Source organism: Phalacrocorax aristotelis, unplaced genomic scaffold, assembly GCF_949628215.1.
Source record: "Phalacrocorax aristotelis unplaced genomic scaffold, bGulAri2.1 scaffold_138, whole genome shotgun sequence".
Taxonomy (NCBI): Eukaryota; Metazoa; Chordata; class Aves; order Suliformes; family Phalacrocoracidae; genus Phalacrocorax; species Phalacrocorax aristotelis.
The window spans coordinates 7,088-19,736 of record NW_027441227.1 but is presented as its reverse complement, the minus strand read 5'-3'; the positions used below and the strand labels follow the sequence as shown (position 1 = coordinate 19,736).

The window sequence follows — 12,649 nt, the reverse complement described above, 5'->3', positions numbered from 1 at the left end:
CCCCTTGCCCCGTGCGCCTGCCCCCAGCCCCGGCACCTCCCCTGAAGCGTGCTGCGTAGCCCTTGGCCGCCCCCAGGCCCTGTCGTGAAGGCAGCGAGCCGGCCCTCAAGCGCACTGGATTCCCCCTCGGCGCAGGGGCCCGTAGCAGTAGCGCGGGGAAGGGGCGGTGTGTCCGGAAGCCCCTGCGCAAGGAGAGGCTTTGGTCAGGGTCGATCGACGGTAATGACGGTCGCTGTTTCTTCTTTCCCTCTCCCAGAGACCGTGCTGAGGACGTGGTTGTCTGTCCTTCCCCCGGGGACGCCGTCGACTGCGGCCATCTCAGGCTTGCGTGGCTTCTCTCTGCCCGGCTTTGCCATCCTCGCGGCGCCGGGGCGAAAAGGGACACACAGAGCCCTTCCCGGCTGTGGACAGGAGCTGCCTCGGCTGAAGCTGGAGACGCCAACGAAAGGTAAAGCAGAAGAAACTGAAGGCGCTCTGGCTGCCAGCTGCCTTCCTGCTGCAGGCAAGAGAGCCTGTCCCTGCAGGTGAGGGAGGAAGGATCCCCCTTCATAGTCCGCAGCGGGCCAGGCCACCAACGTGCACCGCAGGGTCCGTACGCGTAACCCGGAGTTGGGTACGGGCGTGTAGGGCACGAGCGAGCTAGGCTACGTGCCGAGGAAGCCTCATCTCGTAAGAGCGGTAAGACACCCACGTATCCTCTTTAGGTGGAGGTCGGCCTAGAGTCTGGAGCTGCAGAAGAGGCAGGGAGGAGAGGAGGGGAAAGAAGCATGTGAACGGCTAAATTGTGCCAGCAGCGCTGAGAGCGAGAGTCGCGGTGAGTCCTGGGCCAGTGGGGCCCCGTTGCCTCTCTTGTGCGTCCTGGGCCCTCCCTGTCTCTCCCCTGGCCCCCTCTCTTTCCTTACCTGCTGCAAAATTTTTTTTTTTTTTTTTTGCGCCCCCCCGCACCTTCTTTCTCCGTCTCGCTCTGAGTGGCTCCCTGCCTCCCCGTCTTTTCAGTCCTCCCTCTCTCTGTCCTGTAGCCTGTGGCTACTTTTCTCTGCCTCTCTCTGCCTGCACTGGATTCCCCCTCGGCGCAGGGGCCCGTAGCAGTAGCGCGGGGAAGGAGCGGTGTGTCCAGAAGCCCCTGTGGAAGGAGGCTTTGGTCAGGGTTGATCTGCGGTAATAACGGTTGCTGTTTCCTCTTTCCCTCTCCCAGAGGCTGTGCTCAGGATGTGGTTGTCTGTCCTTCCTGTTCGTCTCTTCCTCTCTCTATTCCTTTGCGCTGGTCCCTCTCCTTATTGTTTATTGTTTTGCTTCTCTGAACCTTTTTTTATTCCCAGCGTTTTCCCGTGACAGGAGCAGCAAAGAAGGGAGCGGAGCATCGGGGTATCCATGGAGAGAGCATTGGGCGTTCTCCTGTCTTTGTGGGGCTGACCCTGAGGAAGTGTGGTACGTGGGTCGGTAGCATGAATATATATATTTTGTGGGTGCACAAACCCGTTTCAGAGTGTCAGAGGGTAAGGGTTTTGTTCTGTTCAGTGTAAACATTGTTCTGTTTGGTGAATTTGTCGAAGATGAGAGTTCAGTGGGGGAGGAAGTCAGCTCTCTGGCTGGTTTGAGGGTAAGGTGGGCTGTACGTGTTTGTCGGTCATCTCTCACCTGCCAGATGTTTTGAACTAGTTATATCTGGTTTTCGTAGGGAGTCACGAAGGGGTTTGGGGCTCCCCAGTGGCGGGTGCTGTGGCCAAAAGAGAAAGCAGGGTCACAGAGTGCTTCATTTACGGGGCTGGCCTCGGCCATCTACTGCACAAACTTCTGGTATGTAGCAATCGGGACTCGATTTCCTGAAGGAGGAGAGGATGATGGAGCTCGTTATAAGAGCATAATCGTTTTGTCTTCTTTTGGCAGTACGGGCACCCGAGGACCAGCTTGCTTTTGAGGAACGGCACGAGGATGTTGGTGTCGACGCTCAGCAGAGGAAGGAAGCTTCTTTTGGAGGCCAAGAAGATGAAGTAGACTGCTTATTTGTTGTGTTTGATTTTCATTGCGGGGATGGGGAGGGGTGGAACATGCAAAACGCGGTCCTGGGCAGGGGAGGTTTCTGATGTGGGAGGCCGTGAGAGAGATCATGGACGCTGCTGGACAGGCGTTAGAACCCGTTGCTCAGGTTGGACGGACCCGGCAGAACCACCGCACCATCTTAAGTAATGCCTGCTCACGTACTGAGATTTTAGTAGTTGCCCCCGCATCAGCTTTGGCTTTTCCTCGTCGAGCTTGTGTTTTGGCAAGAAGCGTCTTTCGTTAAGCGTTTGGGTCTAAGGGGTGTCCGTGAGGCTACGTGGTGCCCATCCCCATGAGATTTTGTGACCATCAAGTGATATTCAGCATCCATCTTATGCCCGTCTCCTGTAACTACTCTGCAGTTTTCGCTTAAGGCTTGATAGCGCAGCGTTAGCTGTGGGCGGCATTTACCCCGCTGGCCCCTCCACGCCGACGGCGTTTCCCCTGCCGGCCGCTGTCCGTTCCCTGTAACTGTGACTCTTGTCCCGGCAGAACCTTTGCCAAAGCCACCTTTGTGCTCCGCAGCAGTCTGTTTTCTGTCTCGAGTATGTTTCTTTTCGGTATCCGATACCCCAGAGCTGTGTACCGTTGGCTCAGGTCTCTTCTTGAGCTTCTGCGAGAAGAGAGCGCCTTCATCTGTTTTTATCCATGTGTCTCCTGGGGTGTTTTTTTGTTGTCCTTTACAATTTAGTTTTGCCCCAGCTACTGAGGTGTTAATTTAGCTGCTTCATACGGTTCCCGATACGCTTGTGTATTTCCACGTTTCTTTTCGTGTTTTTTGTCCTTTGAGACTGATCTAGTTCTGTTAAGGGACTGAGCGAGAGAGAGCGTTGAGGTGACTCCGAATGGTTGATGGCTTTACAATAAATGATTTACTTTATAACCAGAGATATTTTTTGAGAAGGGGTTCTTAAAAGATTTCGTTCTGCTTTGCCATTCCGCTGGGGTAGATGAGCCCCAGCCTTTTTTCGGGAGGCTCATTCTGCTCCTGGGCTTCTCTGGTACTGTTCCTTGAGTTGGTTGCAGGTTTTGAGCTGTCTAAGCTCTTTGGGTAGGTGTGTTTTGACATTCAGAGATGGGGAGGTTTCTGGTTGAGGTAAGAGATTAAGGAGCAGTCAAAGTTGAGCAGCAGATATATATTAGGAAGTACACTTGTACGAGCTTTTGTTTTCCCTTGGGTCAGTAAGTTTTTGTTGGGTGTTCAGGGGTAGCAAGATGGTCTAATAGTGCGTTTTGGATTATTTGGTTTTGTGGGGGTGTTATGGTTTTGTCTGGGTTTTTTAGTTTGTGGTTTGTTGGGTTTTTTTGTGTGTGGTAGGTTTTTTGTTTGTTTTGTCTTGTTTTCCAGGAATTTTGACTTGACTGAAGGTAGAACCTTATATTTTTTCCACCAGTTTTGCCTGTGCGTTGTGCAAGTTGTGTCAGCGCGGCCACTCGAGCGTGCTGTCTGCCGAGAGGTTCTCCACGCGGCTGTTCGTGGAGTCGCTCAGGAGTGAGTTACCTACAAAGGGAGAGTGTGTTGCTACACCAGCCACGCCTGTTTGCTTCCCATACTGCTTTTGGTGTTTGGCCTATCAGTGTCCGCCTGTGCTTGAGTCATCTGACACGAACTGTGATTTTTGTGTGTTGCGTGGTTTGACTTTTTCTTGCAGTTTAAGTAACAGGTCGAGGGTTAAGCAGGACAGTCGAGCGAGGCGTGACGGCAAAGGCGAGCAGATGGCGTCGTGTGCTGTGACGGGGCGGGCTGTGAGGTCACTCGTCTGGGATTTCTGCCTTTGGGGTCTCTGTGTTGCCGAACAAGTCAGTCAAAAGGATTTGTTAGTTTGTTTTGCGTGGTGAGCTCTTGCTTTTGGAAAGCAGCGTCCAACATCTGTGTGCCTCTCCGTATTTCCCCAGAAGTGGGCCCGGCATTGAAGGTGACGGTTCCCCAGCCATCGGGGACGGACCGAGAATGCGAGCAGGCACCTGACGTGGCCACTGACCCGGGAGGCACGGATTGGGAGGTGAGCGGAGCCGTGTTGGCACGGTAGGGGAAAGGATGAGTCTGGAATGTGGCTGTTGGTGCAGATGCACGGTAGGGAGCCGGACACGGAAGGGAGGGGGCGAACAGAGCATCGTGAGAAGGTAGGTCAGCACGTGACAACGGAGGGGTCGTGCAGTGTGAGCACCTATGTGACTAGTTAATGAAGGGACTCACAAAACTATATGCAAAGCGGGATGTCTGCCCCGAGCTCGTTGGGCAAGGTGAGCGATGAACAGGGAGCCGTAGCAGCTGTTATTTTTGAGGTGTGGAATTGTTTGTGAGCGGGCGGCCGCTTCCAGGCGCAGGGGTCGCCTTGTCTCTCTGGTTCTCTAGGCACCGTAGGTGGCGGCGGCCACGACATCCAGCCTCATTAGAGCGTGGGGGAGCGGAAGTTCACGGCGCTTCCGAGGAGGCTGTTGTTGCGGAAGTGGCCGGCGTTGAGTGGTGCGATGCTGAGTGATGGCACCGCACGTTTGGAGATGAAGAGTATCCGTGTGACCGCAGCCCCATCCTACGTAGCCTGTGTGGCCTTTTTAAAGGATGGCTTTTGAGCCCCCAGATTTGGAAGGGAAGCTGAGGGGCCGATGCGGTCTTTGTGCGGGTGGCTGGTCGGTTGCGGGAAGCGCAGGTGGGGCGGGCAGGGGTTGTAAAATCAGCGGAGGGTACCGTTCAGAGACCGGACACGTTTGGGCCGAGAGAGGTTGTGGTGTCCTTTCTGCAAAACAGAAGCATCTGCCAGGCAGGGGAGTTCCTGCCTGTGCTTGTGCTGTTGTGTGGATTTTGTAGTCTGTCTTTGTTCCTTACTGTACTCGGGTCTCGATGTGTCTGTTGTTCTCCGTGCTGAGCAGGCACCTAGGTAGCAATATTGAGGGTTTTGCAAGCCCTGGCTCATCGGCATAATGGTAACCGAGAGCTTCCTTTCTCGCATTTTAAGTCTACTGCATAGATTTGTCTTGTGTCTGAAATATTAGACCTTTATAGAAGGTCATCTTTTTGCAGCGGTGATTAAGGCGGCCTCAATACTGCTGCTGAAGAGCAGTCTGAATACGCAGAGCCCTTTTCTGGGACCTGTTCCCTGCACCTGAACGTTCTGAGGTCTTTAAGAGTGGCTTGTCGCTCGTACGTCGTCCTAGTTGTGGGTATATGGTTTTATTGCAGGTGATGATGGTAGGTGACTTCTCTGCGGATGCTATAGCTTCTTCCTCGCTGCCGTATAGATCTTCTCGCCCGGTGGCATCTCTGGGCCGGAAGTCTGTCGTCTCGGTGAGAGTTTTCTTAGGTGCCTCGATCGCGTCGCTTGTAGTATTTGTGAGCGGTGTCGGTCCGTGCACGTCGATGCCTGTGTCAGAGCTGCTCCGCCTGGGGGTGTAGCAATGGTAGAGCGGAGGAAAGAATAGCAATAAGAGTATATGGTTAATGTTAATATGCGTAGACTGTTTTGGCAACGCCCGTACAACCCTCGTCGGAGCGAGTGGCCGTTGGCAGCGGGCGAGGATGGTAATTTCCGGGGTGTTTTGTGGGTGCCGAGGGGATGACCGTAGCTGCCTGGGAGAGGCAGCTAGAGTGCTAGCTGAGCAGAGGGCACCTCTCAGCTGTTCAAGCTTGTACGTGCGTGGGGCTTAACATTTGATTGAAGGTATTTCCTTTAATGGCATGCAGTAGTTGGGCTCTAGATGGTATTCCTACGTGGAAGCAAGACCTGTGGAATGGTTAAGCTGTTGCTGTGCGTCCAGGTGACTTGTTCTATCATGCTGTTCTTGCAGAGGATGAAGATGGAGCTGTGCAGGGTGATGGAGCAGAGCTGAGTAGAGCACACTAAGGCAGCGGGTCCGTGTGCGGGATTAAAGGGAAGATGCGACCGAAGGCTATTTGAGGAGCATTTCAGGCGAGCTGGGTCGCAGTGAGGGGGCGCATGGGGCTGGTGACTTTGTTCTCTTTGCTCTCAGGAGCACAGCGCTATCCCTAGGGGCTGGCAAGGTTCTAATTGTGGGGCCGGCGCCCATCGGGTGCTTCTTTTTGCGTTACAGTTTAAAGCGTGGATCGCTCTGATGTTTGAGGAGTTTCTGGGCAGTTGTCGTCTGCGGCGTCGTTCCCAGATGCGTGAACAGCTCTGCTCTGTCGCTGTCTGTTTTCAGGGAGCGTGATTTCTTCCCTGCATCCTTACGTTCTTAGGTCTTGTAGCTGGGCTTCTTGTGCCTCCTCCCTCTCAGTTTTGAGAGGAACTTCTTGTCACGGGCCCTGACGCTCTTCTAATCATTTTGGATCTCGTTAGGGCCTCCTTGCATCCCTGTCAGGGTTCTGCAGGTCTTGTTGCTGGACGAGCTCTTCCGTCCAGTTGTCTCTGTGTTTGCCGAGAGCGTTCTCTCGTCTCGGAGGCGCGCAGTTTGTAGTGTTTCTCATAGCGTTGGTGTGTGCGTTTTGTGAGTTTGGCTCGGAGCCGCCTTGCTGGCCGTGTAGAGTCGGGTAGGTGGCACAGCGATGAGAGCTTAGGGTTCATCTGTTGCTATGCTAAGGCTGTTGGGGGAAAGGTGGTACCGTCATCTCGGATGGAGTGGCCCTCCTCAGCAGGCAAGGACCGTAATCACCGTGACGTTTTGTGGGCTCGGAGGCCGTGACCGTGGCTATCTGGGAGAGGCAGCTAGAGTTCAGCTGAGCAGATTACCTCTGCAGGGTGTTCAAGCTTGTACGTGCGTAGGGCTTCATGTTTGATGTCATATGTTTGTTTTTAATGGCAGGTTATAGTCGGTGTTCAGGAACAGTTAAGGTACTGCTGTGCAACCAGGCGACTTGTTTCGTATTGGTTTTGGAGATGCCGAGGGACGAGTCGTGCAGGGCGACGGAGGGGAACTGAGGGGACCAATGTAAGCGGGTGAGTCGGTGCGTGGTGTATATAGAGGGAAGATGTGACCGATGCCTCTATGACTCCATTGCTCCTTGCGTTTGTCTTTTGTTTTGGTTTTGAAGTAGCGTAGCAATGAGCAAAGGAGGCAAGTCGAGCAAGGCGAGTGGTGATTGGTGGGCTGAAGTAGCAGCTCTTTTCTGAGGTGTTGTGTTGCTGGTGAAGTTATAAGCAACGCGTGTCGTTTGGGTGTTACGGACGGCGGGCGAGGTGCCGTGTTCAGCTGCAAGTGACGTAGGCCGGGTGGGAGGCTGTCGAGGGAAAGGGGTGCGAGACGGGGATCGGTGCGGGCAGGCTGTGGCATCGGGCAGCATCTCAGGAGGTGCCTTTTCGCTTGGCTTTTTGCAGGTGCCGCTGGCAGGCTCGGAGTGCTGCTGCCGCACGCCTATGAGAGGTCTGAGAAGGTGGGGCAGCGGCCAGCATCTAAGACGAGAGAATGCTGTGGTCCGTCGTCGAGCTCTTCAGTTTTGTAGGTAACACGTGGGCCGTCTTTGGAACGGCGTATGAGCATTAGAAGTGAGCTGGGTAGTAATGAGGAAGTCACGGGGCGGTGATTTCTCACGAGCGTAACGGTAGTTTACTGTGTGTTGATACGTTTGGTGCCACAAGCGATGACGGAAGCGGGGTGTGATGCTGGAATCTGTGCAGAGCAGGTGAGCCGATGGGCATGTTCGTTTTGATGAGGGGGGTGCTCTGGAAGAGATCTGTGTTGACCTGTGTGATACTTATTGCTGGCTCTGGGTTTTTTTCTTATGATGAAGAGGCACCTGGCCACTGCAAGAATATCCTGGTTAGCTGGTGTGTTTCTTGTTGTGAAAGGATGCATAATCTGACCCATCTGAAAGCCCCACAGTGTGACTTTTGTTAGGAAGAGATTTTGAAAAATTGAGATATTTCTTATTCAGTGAGGTTGCATTCTATGAACTTGCCATCAGAGTGCATCTTAGAGACAGTGTCTTTGTCAGCAGAACTCATCAGCACAAGACTTGCAAAGTATTGCTTTTTTTTAAAGATAAAAAAATCCATGGTCCTTGCGGAGATCCAAGCACAGCACATACTGCAAAGGTTGATGGCATTGGTAGTGCTTGGGTTCTCAGTTGTAACAGTCGAGATACCATAAAATGCGGTTCCCCTGCATGCTTCGGTACAGCCGAACGCATTAGCAGGTCTGCCGGTCCTTCTTGGTAGCCCCGTGTATTGCAACACTGGGGATTTGATTTGTGTGGTTTTTTGTTGCGGTATTATTTTTTTCCCCCCCCAAAAAAGTAAAACTGTATCGGGGATCTCTTCACTCACCGATTCTTCTGTCATAAATGAAAGTTTAAAAAAAAGCTAACATCGTCTGATTTACGACGTGACTTGCGCTCTTTCAGCTGTAACTGCCAAGCAGATGTAGGGTACGATTTGTTAGGTGTACTTAAGCAGGTAGGTATTTGTTGTAAATATTTAATGAGGGGCGACTGAATGTTGTGGGGGGGTGTTTCCTGCCGGTATTTTGAGGGAGCGCTCTTAAGTACTTTATTTCAGTCTCGCTTTCGACGCGCGTTTCCCTGGCAGTTCAGCAGCATCTCTTGGGCGGGGCAGCTGGGCGGACGTCCCTCCCGACTCCGTAACACGCCAAAACCCCCCAGTCACGTTGCTGCTGTGTATTTTGGAGGTAGATAATCTTATGGCGGGCGTGAACGGCTGTGCGAGTTGAATGAACGCAGAAGGAAAATGGAAAGCTTTTAGAGCCTAGACGCTCATATTGGATGTGCGTAAACACGCGCCCGCCTTCTCAGCACAAAGTGAATTACTGAGATTTATTCTTAATTTTTTACGTTACTCTTTCAAGTTTGACACGCTTCACTTCAGGCTTCGTGGAGCCAGGCAGCAAGACGTGCGGCGGCAGGGCGAGGGCTGTAGCTGCTGCGGTGGGTCTGTAAGCGGAGGTTCCGGTTCCGGTACAACTTTGCCCCGCAGCCTCACGGGGTTATCTCCCCGCAGCGGTGCCGTAAGGAAGGGATGAGACGTTTTCCAGCACCAGCCAGAGCGTTCAGTGTTACGCGAAGGATCTGTTCAAAATGGTATCGGTTAGTCTTAATACCGTTTTCAAGTGTTCCAATCACTCTAGCTTTTAAAGGATGTGTTGTGTTTTGACGTGACCCGTTTGCCTGGAATCTTGCTGCGGCTCAATTTCCTTCCTACCCCTTATGCTGACTGAGCTCCTCCATTTTCTTCTGTGCTATTTTATTAACGTGCTGAAATATAGTTTGGGATTTCTGTTTTTCAGATGTCGTCTAAGTGTCTCGTGATGCTCAAGAGATGCCTGCCGGTCGTTAAGCGTGGTGAAGGTAAGGGGCCATCCCTCGGCCTGGAGGCTCCTGGCTCTGTCTCCAGCGGGTGCCCCGCAGGTGCGGCCGCGAGGGCTGCCCGGTGGGGAGAGTCGGGGCCCCCAGGGACCGGGGCTGTTTGTCACCCCGGGGAGCCCGTCCCAGTGCGGGAACATGTCCGAGCGGAGCCCGAGAGAGACGTGACACCGTCCTCTGGCACGCTCCTGCTCTGCCGTGGGGCAGCCGCCAGCCTGCGGACAGGGGCTGGGGGGGCTGCAGCTGTTTGGGGGGGCTGCCCCACCTTTTAGATTTTAGCAGAGCTCCCCCTTTTCTGGGGGGTGTGGGAGGGGTGTGCGTGTACCTTTGTAAATGGCACTATTAAAGTAATGAGCTGCAGGTTGGAGCAGGTTCCCTTGTTTAGTGCCCTTCTTGGGGGTGAATAAAATTGGGGGAGTCCTGGGGGGGGTGTGATGATGTCATGTGGGGTGCCCCGGTGTCACTGGGGGAGCTGATAATGCGTCAGAGGAACAGGTGAGTGGGGGCGTCATGTAGGGGTTCCCCCCCAAAAAGGGGGGTTACAGCCCCAAAATGCCTGAAAATTCAGGGGGGCTATTACAAAAACCTCTTATATATATTGACATGTGTAATATTAATTTATAGATGCATAAAGGGATTTTGAGATAAGAACTTATCTCTCCTATATTATATAACGGATTTCGGGATACAAAAATTCTGCATCGAGATGCAGGGTTTTAAAACACAAAAGTAACTCGACCGTCTATATATCTAGATCAAAAAATAAAGGAGTTTAAAGTGAAAAGGATAGATGAAGGAATTCAAAGCAGAAGAAAGTCTGACTAGAGCGAGCATCTACGCTTAGTGTGTGTTACATAGTCTAAGTAGATGTGTAATCTAAATAGAGGTTATATAGAGTGAAATAAGCCGAGGTATAACTGTAAGTAGATGTCTAAATAGAGAAGTCGAAAAAGATTGAAGTGTCAAAGGGTAAGTAAGCAGATAGCTAGCCTAAATAGCTGTTTTATGTACGTGTTAATATGGAAGTCTAAACAGGTATGTGTAAAGAGATATTCTGTGTAAGTGTAAATAGCCTAAATAGGTGTAAGTGTAAATATAATAGCTAAGTCTAAACAGATGTTGTATGTAAATGTAAAACAGATAGTATATATAAAATATAGATGTACTCCGTAAGGATGTGTAAGTAGACACATAGTGCAAATGTCTATGCTATGTAAGGTTTTAAAATGCAAAGAAACCACGTTGATAGAGATGTTTATAGAGAAGATTTAAAAATTAGACACACAGCCCACCCCCCAATCAACTGAAGGCACAAAAGCGCTTTCAAATGCTGCCCCTTCCCCGTTCTCCTTCTCCCATCCCGATTTGGGGCCGATTCCCCCAAATGGGGACTTTCCCCTCTGGGGCTGCGTAGGCAGCCTGGGAGCTGCTGCCAGGGCAGACACACACTCCAAAGCCCCTGAGTCTGGGTCTGCAATGGGGGGTGAAAAACCCCAAACAGGTTTGGGGGAAAGAAAACAATTCGGGGCTCTTGGGAAAGCCCACTCCTGCTGGGTTTGTGCAGTTGGAAAGGAGGGGGGTAAAAAAAGCGGGGGTGGGGGGGCGGAACCCTGCTAACCATTCTCATGCACAAAAGCAAAAAATCGCCAATTTCAATGTTGTGGAAAGGGTGAAAAAAACCCGGAAGTGAACCGTTTGGAAAAGCAATCCCAACTTTTACCTTATGGAAAAGCAAAAAAAAAAAAAACCCCAAACGGACAAAACCAAAGTAACCCGAACAACAACAAAAAAAGCCAAACCATCCAACCGGAAATCACCAAAACTAAATAAACCCACCGAAAACCCTAAACTGGGGAAAATTTGGGGTGAAACACCGGCAGTTTGAGGGGCATTGCTGGGGCTTCTCTGGAATGGATTCTCCGGAGCGGGTCAGTTATCTGGAGCGGATCATCTGCTGCAGGTTAGCCCAGGTGAGTTGCCCGTTGTGGATTATCCTGGGGGGGACCCCCTGGTGTCAGTCATCCCCATGCATGTTCCCCGTGGCGTGTCTGCCCAGACATGCCCCTGTCCAGCGGTGTCCTCCCCCGCCCTCCCTCTGCGTGTGTCTGTGCCCTCCCAAACGCTTTCCCCTGACATGGCCCCCCCGCATGACTTTTTTTTCCCCGGTGACGTCCTCCCTCTCCCTGGCCTCCTGTTCTGTGCTCGCTGAAGCCTTGTGCTTACGCAGGATGAGCAGAGCAGGGTCCTGGCAGTGCAGAGGCGAGGCGAGGCGCTGCCAAGCCAACGAAGCCCAAGGCTCAGCAGTGCACAAGTCCTTTGCAGGTCAGCCACTGGCACCTGGTCTGCCTGGCTGCCCTGTGCCCTGACGCACAGCTGCCCCCCTCACCCCAGGCAGCCTGCCTTCGGAAGGGCAGCTGTGTTCCCCTGATTGATTTTCTTCTTTAACCCTCTAGGACCTGTTGACTTGCTGCTCTCCCTGTCACAGCCCTGATGCCGCAGGCCTACAGCAACTGATGGGGCTCACTCCGGGGGGGTGGGGGGTGGGAAAGGGGACCTTTCTCCCCAGGTCGTTTGTGCTGCTTCTCCTCCCTAGGGCGTGGGGTGGGGGTGAGTGGGGCAGGAGGGAGGACGGTAACGGCCACCTGATTTTGAAAGCAGTCGAGACGGAAGGACTAAAATGCTCGAGGCACTTTGGTGGTGGGCGGTGCGGAGGCAACGACTGACACTGCTGGGGCTGCGGGAGTGGGGAAGGTGCAGAGAAACATGAGCTCTGCGCACGCAGTAACGGTTCCGTTATCCCGGCGAACGTGACCCAGAGCCGGCGCGGGTCTTGCCCCAGAGAAGAGTCACGGACGTCGTGCCGCTGCCGCCGTGCTGTGCTACGGCAGCCGGGAATCGCGCATGCGGAGTGGCGATGGTGGACCCTGCTGACACCGTGCGGCCAAAGTGCGGTACTGCACCCGGAACAGACGCATGCGCAGTGGCGACGATGTGTCACTGCTCGCTGCTGCCACCGAGCGACCGAACCGCGGAACAGCGGGGGCCAGCTGCGCTACCCTGCTCGCGGCAGTCACCGAGCGCTCAAAACCGGGTACTGCAGACGGGCAGCCGCCCGTTCCCGAGGGTGAAGTTTTTTCGCTGGTCGCTGCTGCCACCGTGCAAGCAGATTCCGGTACTGCAGCCAGGCAGTTCCGTATGCACAGTGGCGCTTTACTTTCTGCCCCTGCTTCCACCGACCGCCCAAACGCTCGCAGTGCAGGTGGGCAGCCGCGCATGCGCAGTGGCGCCTTTTTGTGCTCGCTGCTGCCACCGAGCGATCAAACCGCGGTACTGCAGGTG

General features: G+C 53.3%; 1 long non-coding RNA gene across 1 annotated transcript; it reads left to right on the top strand.

The window, feature by feature from the left end:
• Positions 1–2,945: 2,945 nt before the first annotated feature.
• Positions 2,946–9,682, top strand: LOC142051133 (uncharacterized). Its single transcript, XR_012658307.1, has 3 exons — positions 2,946–3,840; positions 3,937–4,043; positions 9,235–9,682. It is a non-coding gene; the product is annotated as an uncharacterized LOC142051133 (long non-coding RNA).
• Positions 9,683–12,649: the final 2,967 nt, after the last annotated feature.